The sequence below is a fragment of the Balearica regulorum genome, chromosome 1, assembly GCF_011004875.1.
Source record: "Balearica regulorum gibbericeps isolate bBalReg1 chromosome 1, bBalReg1.pri, whole genome shotgun sequence".
NCBI classification, from domain to species: domain Eukaryota; kingdom Metazoa; phylum Chordata; class Aves; order Gruiformes; family Gruidae; genus Balearica; species Balearica regulorum.
In genome coordinates this window covers 126964683-126977720 of record NC_046184.1, presented here as the reverse complement: position 1 = coordinate 126977720, position 13038 = coordinate 126964683, and the positions used below count along the sequence as shown (strand labels likewise).

The following is a 13038-nucleotide window of genomic DNA, read 5'->3' as shown; positions in this document are numbered from 1 at the left end:
CACTGGGATGTGTATTATGGTGGTTACACTGCTACTATTAACCAGATCAAGGTTTGCCTGTGCTGCACTATAACCACAACTTTTATCGCAAGCAAAAGGCCTCGGCCTCTTGGCTGAATGACTTTGTCAAGATAGAAGATAAATTCTTGTGGTTTCTGTTGTATAGAAAACTTTGAAGGTTGATTAAATGAGAAAGGAGAAACGTAAAGCTAATGAATAATGAAATCAAACTAAAAGCTGGAAAGAAAAAAAGGCATAGATATATAACAATGTCAGAATTATAGTAAGTTATTCAAACCAGAAGTAAAATCTGTGAGGCAAAGAGCTGGAGGTAGCACGACCTATGTTATATTACTAACTACAATGCCCTTCTGGCATCCAAAATTATGCCAGCTATGTTCTTTTCTCCCTTTACATGGGAAAAAGCATATTTAAAAAGAATTGTATATTCACAACAATACATACTACCATTTATCACAGTTGAAAATCTGATGACTACCATATGCCTCTAAAGTCCAGATCTCAGATTTTACCCAGAGATATATATAACTGTAATTTGGGTGTACAGATAGACTAACCCTGCACATGCATACTGCCACTGCCATGTAAAATGCATGCTGCACTAAACAGTACCAAAAATGGGGGCGTAACCCATAAGTTTTCTCAGAGTATGCCTAACACAAACTGATAGAATTGGGTTTCTGCAAAAAGGAATTATGGCTGCCATTTTCTCTTAAAAAAACAGGGGCCTTCCTTATTAAGTTATAGCCTAGAGATTGTTACATGCATCCAAGAAGTGAGAGACTGAGCTTGAACTCCCTCTTTTGCCAGAGGCAATGCAAATTTACATTACTGGCTACAGAGAAGTTAGACTAAAATACATCACTTTGCAAAAGGGATGGTAATTTTTTAAACCACTCTAACTTGATCAAATTCATCACATACTCAATGTCCATCAATGAAATTGCAACGGCATGCTTACCAGTGTACTTAACATAATGTGAATGTGTTTTACTGCTTCTGCACAATATAATTTCTCATTCTGTCCTCACACAGAGCTTTGAGTAAATAGTCAGCATTTTGGAGGACTAGTCTGAAAAATAAGAATCTATAGAAAAACACGTCAGGAAAACTCTATTTACCCATAAATAATTTCAGCTAATTTTACAGCCATTATGCTGTCCATAAGTATAGAAATGCAAAAATGTGCACTCATCTGTTTTATCAAATGTCTTTTTTTAAAAAAAAAAGGGTACAGAGAAGAAAAAAAAGAAAGGATATCCAAGGCTGTATATATTTTCAGTAAGATATCATTAATCTTCATTAAATGTATGCTGGAGCTAGCAGAAATGTCTTAGCTGTTTTCTGATGAACCAAGACTAGGAAGACATCTAGCCAGTCATTGCCAGTGGCCAGAACCAAAAGCAGGAAAGAAAATAAAGAGATAACATTAAGCAGAAAAACAATGAGATGAAGGGCTTTAAGACTGATTTTTGACCTTTAGCTAACAAAACAAAGAAACATTACACAATATGATTTTAAACTCACTAAAATCTGTGACAAAAAAGCAGTGTCTCACAAAGTCACTAAAATATTGATTGCTGGATGATGAGGAGATATACCTGGGAAGTATCACTCCATATTGGGGTCATCTCTTATACTTCTTGTTGGAAACCTACTACAATTTACGTCAGGTGCAGAATGTTAGGCTAGATAGATCTTTCGTCTGATTTAATACATAATTTGTTTTGTGTTCTTTCATAAGAGTTTAATTAATTTAGTTAGAGGAAGACATATATATTGATTGGTTTTGTCGGACAGAATTTGTATGGCTTTCTGTTGACAGACAACAAACTTTTCCTACTAGTGAAACTCAATAGTACAAGGGTTTAATCTGAGAAATGTGAATGACAGTATATATGTGTGAAATGATACCCAATTGGTATTAACAACCCTTTTATTTATTTATTTATTTTAAAGATATGAATGACATATAGCAATGATTGAAAATTTAAGCAGAGATATAATTCAGGTCAGATTATGGTCAAAAATGTTGAGGTTTTGTGTCTCTAAATAGCATGAGTAGAACCACATGTTTATAAGAGCCACTTGATATGGATTCATTAATGATATCTTTTTTTATTATTATTTTTTCAGTCTTTCTTAAACAATGTTTTACCTAAATCTCTCAAAGGGAAGGAAGGAAGATTTTGTTACTTAAGGTTTGGATTGTGTTTGGTTGGTTGGTTTTTTTATCCACCGAAAATCATTATAACTGATGAAAAGTTGTGCCTAAAAGTGGTTCTAGTCTTGCCACAACCTGTTATTGCCAGAAAGAAATAATCAAATAGTTACTAAGCTAAAAATAATTTAAAAAAAAAAAAAAAAAAAAACCAAAAACAACAAACCAAAAACCAAAACCAAAAGCAGATAGACAAGGACACTGTTGGTATGAAAAAGAAATATTCTTTGAATAATCAATACAACAATGTAAAAAATGCTATTATGCAAGGTACAAAGCTATACTGATAACTACATATCTTTATTAAAAATTATGCTATTTAACATAAGAATGTTAGGCTAAACCCATGTCATTGTACCATGCCCAAATGCTACCTGCCTAGGAGCTGCACTGTGACTCTGTCAGTGTGATCTTAATCCATTTCCCAAATCCCACATACCATTAAAAAGTTGCCTGTGATCCACACCGGGTAATGTATTTCCCATCTAACTCTTAGCTCCCCAGAAGGGAACATCCTGAGACCTAATTATTTCATGTTTGTCCAAACCTTTGAGACCATTAGACAGCGGGGTCAGGGCAGTGGGAGTCACGATGCTCCTGGCGAGCAGCTCAGTTGCTGGACAGTTCCCCAGTTTTGCCGGCAACGGCACCATCAGGAGAAGAGATTTGGTGTCAGAGAACTTGCGGGGCCAGCAGCGGTACCCAGCTTTTTTGCCATTTCACCTTTTGTAGGCATTCTATTCTAAATAATGCATAGATACAGTTCTATTCTTTTCCTTATTAAATAATAATAATAATAATAATAATAATATCCACTTGATCTTTATCCACTTCTGTAGGGCAGGAAGGAAGCACTGAATCTCCTCAGCAATTCATAAAGACTGGTAATGTGAATGAAGTGCACTATCTATAGGCAACATCTGTATCTTCTTTCAAGCTTATTTTTGGTAAAAATTACTATTTTCATGTGGAAGCAAGGTATGATTTCTTGTCTATCTCTGTTATTTGATCGTTTTCTGAGCTTATTGCAAGCAAACAAAAATTTGCTACAAAATTTCTCAAACAGCAAAGACATTCATTCTGAACTTGCAAGAGAGTCTAAAATTACCGACAGTTGTGACTGAATGAAATATATATTTTAGTGGTTTTCAAACTTTAATTGATATGTAGTCCTGAAACAGTCCTATATGTTGAATGACAGATTGGAGACATGGAATTGACTGTAAAATCAACATCTCAGTGCAGTTTCAGTAAATGCTAACAAGAATATTTTCGGAAAGGTACACACATATATATATATGTACATTCATTGAGAAATTATATCTAGGCATTTAAGAGATGACATTGTTTATTTCAAATATCTATTAAAAAACTAGCATCTGATGAAGATTATCTTTACATGCTCTGTAATTAAATACAATATCTATATGTTTATGTATAGATTTTCACATGGAAATAGATAGATAGAGATACAACTGGATTTACTAACCTTTCTGTTCATATAAAGTTAGAGATTGACAATTATATTGGAATATCTAAAAGAAAGTCAGAGGATAAAAATACAGTATTCCAGCACCATGCTATTTAACTTGCCAGTGTATAGCTAAGTGAAAAACAGTGCAAGCAGATTGCTATAGACATTCCTCTAAAATCAGCCGAGGCTGTAGCTTTCCTAATTTGTTTACTAAAATGTTATGTTTAAAATTTAAAATTATCTTGGCAACTCTTCTGTTTTGTGTTTTCACTTACGAAGGTTATTTTTACATGGTTTTATCCTGAGGAATACTTGTTATAATGTATCAGCATATACTTTAAACAAAATAATCTATGACCTAACAGTTTGTTTTCAGAACTTTTATAAGGAAGAGGACAAATATCCATCACGAGGAATGCAAAGCACTCCCTCACAAGACCAAAGCAACAGTGCATGAAATTGAACTCAAAAAGAGCCTCCATTCTGTGTGACTTCTTGGCTGACACAATTTAGATATTTATAGCTTTACGAATAGGCCACTGAAGAAGAACTTGAAGCTTTTTCTAGCCAGGAAGGATTAATGAACATGTGCACCTGGTAATTACAGCACTCCATCTTTCTCAGAGCCCTCACATTGCCTCAATGGCAGAAACTGTAATGAAAATCTGTTGAAAATATCAATCTGCTATTCCACAAGTCATTTAAATATTAAAATGTATAATCTCTTTTCATACTTTCTATGAACTATGCTAGCGGTTGTATGCAAAAAATCATACATAGATATTTTCTGCTTCATGTTATTACCTGGCACGCCTCATTTAAAATGTAAAACTCATCTGATATAAATTCAGGCTTTAACGTACTCTACACTCAAATGAGAAAATGCATGGGAATGACTGTCAAATACTTCCTTAAGTAACAGCAGAAAGAAATATCAGCCTGAGGTAACATAAACTAGAAAAGTTTACTAGAAAATAAACATTTAAAGAGTTGGGAAAAAACATTCTGTACTTTTTTCTTTAAAAAGGTTTTCAGAGGTATTGTCAGGTGGAAACTTTTTATGAAGTGTGCATGCTACCACAAACATTTGTTTAATATGCATACTACTAGAAATCTACAGAAGTGGAGGGGGCTGTTTGTTAAAACACTACCTAGATTGACTTGTAAACCGCTACGCAGTTCATCTTGGATTTTGAGATTAAAAATTACTGAAAAAATATGTTTTTATGCAAAACATAAAGCCCACTTCATCATCAAAGTAGTAAAAATTCAAATAGTCTATAAGCATCAATATTAGAATTCTCTTGTGTTATTCTGACGTTTGATATACCATTAACCTGAAGCAGACAGATACATAAATGGATTAAGCAGACCACCCAAAAGTAAATCTAGCGTTACTAATACAGGTTATTTTAAGAAAAAAACCTGAACTGCTTTACAAGAGAAATTAAATTTAAAAACCAAAACAATAACCCAAAAAATTTTAGTGAAGCACTTAGCTATTACAACATTTGAATGGAAAGTCAATTATGACCTAAATGCACAGGCATCTACGTGGCTCTAAAAGTAGTCTTTTAAAAGATATTTAAGCACAGTATGAGATTTCAGCATTAAAAATGGCCTTTTATTGTTAAAACATGCTGTTCCTTGGTGGATTATAGAAAAAGACGAGACTCCAATAGAGGTAGTGTGCATGAAATGCTCTCTCCAGAGTCTTCAACCAAACTAACAGCAATAAGGGGACTTCAAAAAGCAGCAAGACAAGAGATGTTCAAAGCACCTTGCAGGTTTGGGCTGCTGGCCTCTACTGCTGTTTTTAATACAGTTAGGTTTAACTTGGGAGCAGATAAATAATTGACAGAGATATTTCCTGAAAGCTTTGATCACCACACCGTTTGTCACAAGCTCTAAAGCAGTCGTTACGATAACGCTTAATCTGGGGCTTCTTATTTCAAGTACAAAAGCATCCCCTCCCACCTAGTGCTCACAGACTCCCGCATCAGAACAGACTTAAGATGCAGCCCGCACGGCACTAACACACCGCGCTCTCCACCAGCAGATTCCTTCTCCAGCACGCCTATTTTCGCTTCCTTACCTTTAAAAGGCTGTCCAAAACCTGCTAAGCTCCCCCAGACGATTTCAGTTCAGAGCATCCAGCAGCGCATCCGCACAAAGCTTTGCCATTGCGAGTGTGAAGAGAAAGAGCTGCCGGGATGCTGAATGGCACATCAGCCAACTTTGTGTGGATCCGCGGCTCCCCGAAAAAGCTGGACTGAAATTCGCCTCGCTTGCGGATTGGATTCGACAGCACACAGTGACAGGGAGAGGGAGCAAGGATTTAAAGGGGAAAAGGTTGGGGGGCGGGGGGGGGAAGAGAGAAAGGAAAAATCCTGCCTGTATTGGATAAGCCTTGCCTGTGAAATGTAAGCTGGTTTTCTAAGTCTGACAAATACTTGTGAAACTACTCTTCTGTAATGTTTTGATTGCACTATGTACCGCGGGAAGCCATCGGTTTAACAGCTGATATTTCAATGTAGAATGTGTTGACTATTTGCATTACTAATATGTTATGGAATAACATGAGAATTTCAGCCTTCATGTTATAATCATATAAAGAAAATGCAGTATGTGAATAAAAATCATTTTAGCTCTAGTTAGACTTCAATTTTACTAATTTTCTGTGGATTATTTTTGTACTAGTTTAGATTCAATTAACTACAAGAAATATTTCCTTTCTTCCCTGTTACATACAGATATTGATGATCCATGTAACAGTGTAGACTGTTTCCCCTGCACTACTTATTGAGCCCTTGAAGAAAATCTACCTATAACGCCAAGTTCTGGCTTTGCACGTTTCATGCTACATTCAGTCTAGAAGGAATCAGAGAGTTTGTTGAGACACTGTTGGGCACATTAGACCATGATAAGGCTTTAAATATTCTTCAACAGAACACTGCTTACACTACTCTCATGAATCTGTCTAAAATGGAACATTTTTGTCTGTTATAGCTAACGTTGTATGCATGATACACAACATAAAGCTTAATTTACTTATCTAGTAAGATCGGCTATTTTCCTGGAAATTTTGCCCCTACCATTTTAAGAATAATGTTGGAGAATACACACTTTATCATATAGTCTTTCCCAAACCATAGTAATGTATCAATTTATTTCTGCTTACTGACAATGAAAATGCCATTTTCTAGTGGTTCTACTGTTTGGCATTGGCACAGCAATTTGAGGTTAGAAGCAGAAGTAAAAGTGCCAGGAAGATAAGAGGCCAGATGTACCATAGAGGTGATGACCTCATTTGGCAAGAAATGCACTTCGGATATATAGTTTAAATAGCACAGTTTATTTCAGGCAGTAGCTATTTTTAGGGAGGTTGGGTGAGGAGCAACGCCTCTATCACCTCCAAGGTCTTAGGCTCCATTAAAACAAGAAAGACACATAATAAAGGACAAGCAGGAGAAAGGACCACCAAGGTAAAAGGAATGGCAACTTTCACAACTATCTATCTATTCAGTGTATTTTTTTTTCCCACAAACATTGTATCTGTCTAAATGATAAGAAGTTCACATTCCAAATTTCATTGCCAATTATGAGGCGTTAAATTGGCCTGTATAGTTTTTTTGGCTCCTATTGACCTCATCAAACAGCTGTGATTTCTAAGCAATCAGTCTCTAATGAGTTTAGAAACAATAAACAGAAGTTAAAATGCCAGATGTATTTCATTTATCTTTTTTAAAAATGAACTCTCTTAAGATGTAGATCTTGAAAATTTTAAGTTTAATACATACAGAATGTTCTTTGGTTTTGCATTTTTTGCTAATACATGGAGGAATCATACTCTAGTGACTGAAAAGGAAAAAACAATACTTATGCTCTGCCTCTGCCTTTTCAATATAGTTAGTGCCTTATCAGCACTCAAACACACTGCTGTGAGCAGCTCTGGAAAACTAGCTAGAATGCTCAAATAGTCTAGCTCTCTTTCAGTCTTGTCTCATTTTATTCGCTTATAATGCAAACATCTGTAATGTACTGAAAACTATATTGCAAATTTTAAAACAAGGTAAAATCTGTGCACCTAATGAAAGAAACATCTCGGAGAAATAGCTGAAATGCACAATGTAGCTATTAATTGCATGAAAAAATAATTTGCTATACACCCATTACAATCAAATATCTTTAAAGCTTACAATATTGATAGAATATTTTTTCTTAAAGAAGCAGATTCTTCTCAGTACTTCTTAATGTTAGTTAAGATTATCAAAATACAAAAAAGTTACTATATTAAATACTTAAATATATTAACTGAATGTTAGAATACAAGCTCAATGAAAGGGTTGTGAACAGAAGATAATTCTCAGCTGCAAGCACAGTGATTAAACTATTTAGCATTTAAGGGCTGTTAGTCCATCATCTTTCCTGTGCACAGAACTCATTGAAAGCAAAACAACTCAGTATGTTAAACGGTTTGTTTGTTTATGTTTGATGACTCTTTAAGTAAGCAGGAATCCGGATAACCTCTTGGCTAAGGATTCATTACGTAGCTGTTACAGTACAACAGTACTATTTCTGGCATCATATTGCACATACATTTCTGGATTAGTCATGTGCACTTAGCAGTCCATTTTGTCTCCTACACAGAAATATTGCATACACATAATAAATATGCATTTGTAGTTCCTATTGACTGTAGAATACAAGGACCAAATGTGAAGCAGCTTCCTTGCAAAATGATTTGTGCACTTATCCTAATTTTAGTTTATGCCATATCCTAAAGTAGTTTTACTTTCATCCCTGACATCTTGCGGCCTTTCAGCAGAGGATAAAAGCTAACACATCCCCAACTCCCCAATCAAACAGTTCTTTAAGAAAGACACAGAACTAGACCCTGGGAAAAAAAAAAAAAAAGTCACTAAAATGACCCTGTTGATTGCAGCTATCAGGGAGTTACATAGAGATAAAATGGTTTCTAAGTTATCTAAGCTTGGGTGTATGGAGACCAAATACTTTGACTTAGCAAATGAATGGGAATTCAACAGAGAGACATGTCTGTGTTTGCCATGAGCTCTCCTACAATGGACAGGCGGCTGTATGTTTAAACAGATGTAGATAATCCACAGCAAATTCTAAATAATGTAGAAAACATCTCATTTGAATGTGAAAAAAAACCAACCCATACATCAATGTAGAAGGTCCATTCCTATCAGGGAGTTTTGTGGCCGGCCAAACCCCATAAGGGTTTCCTCATTTGCTCTTGGATCATCATTTAGAATAACTTTGTAACAGAGGTACAACTGATCTTGCCCTGATTACTGACACTTCTGTTTGTGACCATATCGGAGATTATATTTTGCATGTCAACACAAATCTGCAGCGTGATGGGTAGCTAAAGGCAGGAGAATTAAGGAAAACTCTAGGGAAAAAGTGGCTCAAGTTAGAGGCAGTTAATGTTACTAAATGAGACTGTCAGATCTATCAGCTTTGAAAATTTTGATTCACTGTCCTGCTGAGCCTCACAGGTTTTGGTCAGACAGGTATCATAATAGGAGTGCAGAAGAAAAAAATAATTTCAGCAGCATTAAAAGGACTGTGTCTCAAAGGCAGCATTCATTCTTTGCAAAAACAGCACAGAGGTATAAGGCAGACAAAATGGGCACTTTATAGGTATTATATTCATCTAGGTTATTTGCAGGAGGTATTAAGACTTCACAGATAAAGGAGACATAGATGGGTACATGATCTACAAAAGGCTTCTATTACTAGTTCTCTATTCTTACTGCTAAAAATACTACCATTTTGGCTTTAAGGCATTCTTGTCATTACTTCACCTGGCCAAAGATTCTTGAACACAGAAATTTTACAAAGGATGCAGTCACACCTGAAGTTGGCATAGTTTATAGGCTACTGTGGCATGTAAGATGAAAGGAACTGCAATATTACCATTGAGAGTTGTAGGTTCATGGTATTCGTTATCCTTTTAGAACTTAAATCCATGTCTTCTCATTCCCATGATTGTGACAGAAATTCAGGTGTTAGCATAGTTAGGGACAAAGGCCAATTTGTCTCCTTGCTCCTGCAGTACACAAGCAAGTACTGCAAGTACTGAAGCACTACAAGAACACAAGCAGGAATGAAAAATTAAATTAAGAGCAAAAGAATACAAAGAATAACCTTTAGTTAGCTCTGAAAAAGTGAACACCCCTACGCAGCAAGTGAAAACACCACAGAGTGATCCTTGTGCAGCATTGTATAAAACATACATCCATGGGAGGTAGTGATCCTCCTTCCCATGCGTGCCAAGCAAACTAAGGAGGCAAGCTCCCTTTTATTTGCTATTTTACAGACTGGTTATCTACTAAGTAGATATTTCTAGCTTCCAGCTAGTAGGCAAGAACAGGTCTAGTTATAATCTCATATAGGCTTTCCTCACGACATAGGTTTTTCTGAACCTCGAGCAGGAGGTGTTTACTATGAAATCCTGATTTACTTACTTCCACCTACTGTTTTCTTATCGTTCATTCTAAGCCACTTTTGTGTGGAGGAGAGTCAACAGTCTCAACTTTAGGCTTCGTACATCACCCTTCAGACCTACACCTACTTCTACCAGCTGTACCAGATCATCCAGATGAACTTAGACACTTATTAGACACCATAACAAAAAATAAGTGCTTAAATTACATGGGCCTTCGATTTGTGTCATTTGTCAAGCATCATTCCATGGTTTCGCTATGCTCTATGTCCCTAGGTTTGAAATCCTTGCACAATAGGTGAGATATTCTGCAGCTGTGCATCAAGTTGAAATAAAGCCAAAGACTCAAAAACTCTTATGGGTGAACTCGCTTGTTAAATCATTCACTGAAAAGTGTGTTTTGTTTTGTTGATTTCACCTTTTCTTTTTCCTTCTAAATAGCAAAGCTTTTAAGCAAGGTGAATTTTGCTACTCTCAGGGAAAACGGCTTATATCGCAGATACCTATTTTTCTTAAAGGCCATATTTTAAAAAGTATATGAAGGTATATTAGTATAACCTATCAATAGTAAGTTATTGGCAAAGTTTCTAAAGGGACAGATATGTAAGAAATTCCTTAATACACTGACAACATCATGACTGAGCACAGAAAGGAGTGGAAACTGCTCTTTCACTTATAAGTATAACAAAAAATACTGCCTGTAACTGCTACAGCACCTGCTGTGCTATCAGCACTGTAGATCTTTCTGCCAATACACTGCCTGTTTCTTTTGATATGACTGCCACCCCCTGTCTTCAGCTCTTGGCACAGGCACAGATTACTTCTACAATAACAGTAAGGTTATTTATCTCAAAATTTTGGTTTTGACTAATAGGTCTGAAAAATACTAGACGGTCATATTGTAAAACATTTCTTCTTTTCAGACAAATGAATAAATTTGCCAGAAACCTATGTGTGGAGTCCTAGCGATTGAAAAGGGCACAGGGGTGTTCCAGCCATGTTCTCTCTTGATATCACCAGTATTGATCACCTGCCCTATTGCCTGATCAAGTGACTGTTCACCTGACAGACAGTTGTTAGGCAGGAGGAGTTAACACAGAACTCTCACCCTGTAGTTCACATCATCATAGCTCAGTCAACAGGATTGGGCTTGGCTACACAGGAACATCAGATACAAGATTTTGTATATGAATACATTTTTAGAGAAAGATTTATTAAAAGACAGTAATTTACTATGACAATAATTGTTTTATTCTTATAATCCAACAAATGTAAAGATCTCAATTTTTATCTTCAAACTATAATTTTCATTATTACAATTGGGATAAAAAATGTCATTAATTATTTTGCTGCTTAATATTTTTAGACCAATTGCCATACGTGTTGAAGAAAATTATCAAGTGCATTCTAGGAAGGTTGTTTGCTACATTAAACACCCTGAATAGTTCCAGTAGCTCTAATATATAAATTTACATACATAATTTCACCACTGAAAAGCACATTTTAAAACTAATATTTGATTTTGCTCCTTCTGCACATCTTGTGGTTCTATCCAAGATGAAATTTAGCATGAGTAATTGTTCTGTGATGAAATAGAGCATCACTCAAAGTGTGCACACCAGTTAGAAAGATGAAATTACTTCAAAGAAATGCATGTTCTATTTAGACTTGTATTTTATCACACTGGGCTTGGTTCTTAAATATTCATTTTGATTATGTATTATTTCACTGATTTATTCCCTCATTAATTCACTCCTATAGTAATGTCATCAACTTCAATGGATATATTTAAGCTGTTACATACATCTTATCTCTTTGTGCTGCACCAAATTCCTCCATCAAAATAGTTAATTAAGAAAGAAAATCAAATTTCTCTTAATCTCACACTAAAGCATAATTTTTTTTTCCTTGAAAAAAATACAACTTAATTATGAAAATGAATCCATGAGTTATATGAAGACATGTGGATAATATTAGAAATGAGCATAGCAAATGAAAAGTCGACACAGTATTCATGTTTGATATAATACATCAAAAGTGAAGCAAGATTGTGTCTAGAGCACTCACTGGTTATATCATCTGAGAGATATATAATACTCTAACGAGTGTTGATAAGAAGATAAAATGAGATATATCAGTGTTGCTACTTAATGGTTTGTAAAGTCTATTTATTATTTTGTTCATTTTCATGTCTCATATACAAAGGTAGCGTAGTACAAAAGGACTCAGGACCTCTGGAGTTTTTCTCCTTCTCAACAAGATTTTTTTTTGCTGAGACTTAGGGCAGAATGAGTTAGTCTGTTTATTCATGATTTTCAAAGAATCTAAAGGAGTTAAGCACTCTTATCTCAGTGGAATTGATGATCTTTTAGCCCCTTGCTTTCTCAGATGCCTTTGAAAATCCTCTGTCCTTTCCTTGATTATCCATCTATTGAAGACAAAATAAAATTTACTTATCTGGAGTATCCAATAAGAAAAATGTGTACACATTGCTGAAAGATGATGACCAGGTGCATATGATCATAGTGAAACAAGGGGTTAGATTCAAGAATAAGGCAGTGATAACTCAATTGCCTCTTAACAGACTGTAAGATTGTTTTTTAAAAAAATAATCTGCTTTTTTTCACTAGCAAAAATGGAGACTATAAGGCTCTATCTTACAGTAAATACAGTGCTGTTCAAATTACAGCCAGTTAAGTCACTGAAGGCAGATTTGTTCTGTGGGTTGGTTTAATTCCACCACCACCCCCACCCCCACCCCCCCCCCCCTTTTCTGCTTTCTTCCTTCTGGTTCTTTTCTGACTCAGTCACCACCAACAGCAACAAGACAGTAAAAGCAGCTAC

General features: G+C 35.5%; 1 protein-coding gene across 8 annotated transcripts in view; it reads right to left on the bottom strand.

The window, feature by feature from the left end:
- The window catches only part of DMD (dystrophin), a 1320554-nt gene that overhangs the window by 569502 nt on the left and 738014 nt on the right, over positions 1-13038 (bottom strand). The window contains exon 1 of one of the 8 annotated variants that reach the window (XM_075774575.1): positions 5812-5966. The exons of 6 other annotated variants lie outside the window; for them this stretch is intronic. The gene's annotated coding sequence lies outside the window, so the exon portion shown is untranslated. Of the gene's footprint in view, positions 1-5811; positions 5967-13038 lie in introns of those variants that run through there. One more of the 8 variants, XM_075774565.1, reaches the window with a different exon arrangement.